Genomic DNA, 2,488 nt, shown 5'->3' with positions numbered 1-2,488 from the left:
AACACAGAACACAGTAGAACACAGAACACAGTAGAACATAGAACATAGTAGAACATAGAACACAGTAGAACACAGAACACAGTAGAACACAGAACACAGTAGAACACAGTAGAACATAGAACATAGTAGAACACAGAACACAGTAGAACACAGAACACAGTAGAACACAGAACACAGTAGAACACAGAACACAGTAGAACACAGAACACAGTAGAACACAGAACACAGTAGAACATAGAACATAGTAACATAGAACACAGTAGAACACAGAACACAGTAGAACACAGAACACAGTAGAACACAGAACACAGTAGAACACAGAACACAGTAGAACAGAACCAGTAGAACACAGAACACAGTAGAACATAGAACACAGTAGAACACAGAACACAGTAGAACACAGAACACAGTAGAACACAGAACACAGTAGAACACAGAACACAGTAGAACACAGTAGAACAAGAGAACATAGAACACAGTAGAACACAGAACACAGTAGAACACAGAACACAGTAGAACACAGAACACAGTAGAACACAGAACACAGTAGAACACAGTAGAACATAGAACACAGTAGAACACAGAACACAGTAGAACACAGAACACAGTAGAACACATTAGAACACAGTAGAACACAGAACACAGTAGAACACAGTAGAACATAGAACACAGTAGAACACAGAACACAGTAGAACATAGAACACAGTAGAACACAGTAGAACACAGAACACAGTAGAACATAGAACACAGAACACAGAACACAGTAGAACATAGAACACAGTAGAACACAGAACACAGTAGAACACAGAACACAGTAGAACACAGAACACAGTAGAACATAGAACACAGTAGAACATAGAACACAGTAGAACACAGAACACAGTAGAACACAGAACACAGTAGAACACAGAACACAGTAGAACACAGAACACAGTAGAACACATAACACAGTAGAACATAGAACACAGTAGAACACAGAACACAGTAGAACATAGAACATAGTAGAACATAGAACACAGTAGAACACAGAACACAGTAGAACACAGAACACAGTAGAACACAGGTAGAACACAGAACACAGTAGAACACAGAACACAGTAGAACATAGAACATAGTAGAACATAGAACACAGTAGAGCATAGAACACAGTAGAACATAGAACACAGTAGGACACAGTAGAACATAGAACACAGTAGAACACAGAACACAGTAGAACACAGAACACAGTAGAACATAGAACACAGTAGAACATAGAACACAGTAGAACATAGAACACAGTAGAACACAGAACACAGTAGAACACAGAACACAGTAGAACACAGAACACAGTAGAACACAGAACACAGTAGAACACATAACACAGTAGAACATAGAACACAGTAGAACACAGAACACAGTAGAACATAGAACATAGTAGAACATCGAACACAGTAGAACACAGAACACAGTAGAACACAGAACACAGTAGAACACAGTAGAACACAGAACACAGTAGAACACAGAACACAGTAGAACATAGAACATAGTAGAACATAGAACACAGTAGAACACAGAACACAGTAGAACATAGAACACAGTAGAACATAGAACACAGTAGAACACAGAACACAGTAGAACACAGAACACAGTAGAACACAGAACACAGTAGAACATAGAACATAGTAGAACATAGAACACAGTAGAACACAGAACACAGTAGAACACAGAACACAGTAGAACACAGTAGAACACATAACACAGTAGAACACAGAACACAGTAGAACATAGAACATAGTAGAACATAGAACACAGTAGAACATAGAACACATTAGAACATAGAACACAGTAGAACACATTAGAACACAGTAGAACATATAACACAGTATAACACAGTAGAACACAGTAGAACACAGTAGAGCATAGAACACAGTAGAACATAGAACACAGTAGAACACAGTAGAACATAGAACACAGTAGAACATAGAACACAGTAGAACACAGAACACAGTAGAACATAGAACACAGTAGAACATATAACACAGTAGAACACATTAGAACACAGTGGAACATAGAACACAGTAGAACATAGAACACAGTAGAACACAGAACACAGTAGAACATAGAACACAGTAGAACATATAACACAGTAGAACACATTAGAACACAGTAGAACATAGAACACAGTAGAACACAGTAGAACACAGAACACAGTAGAACACAGAACACAGTAGAACATAGAACACAGTAGAACACAGAACACAGTAGAACACAAAACACAGTAGAACACAGAACACAGTAGAACACAGAACACAGTAGAACACAGTAGAACACAGTAGAACATATAACACATTAGAACACAGTAGAACATAGAACACAGTAGAACACAGAACACAGTAGAACACAGAACACAGTAGAACACAGAACACAGTAGAACACAGAACACAGTAGAACACAGTAGAACATAGAACATAGTAGAACACAGAACACAGTAGAACACAGAACACAGTAG

This window comes from Notolepis coatsorum (genome assembly GCF_963971535.1).
Source record: "Notolepis coatsorum genome assembly, chromosome: 17".
NCBI classification, from domain to species: Eukaryota; Metazoa; Chordata; class Actinopteri; order Aulopiformes; family Paralepididae; genus Notolepis; species Notolepis coatsorum.
The sequence above is the reverse complement of the archived record's forward strand: the minus strand, read 5'-3'. Positions refer to the sequence as shown.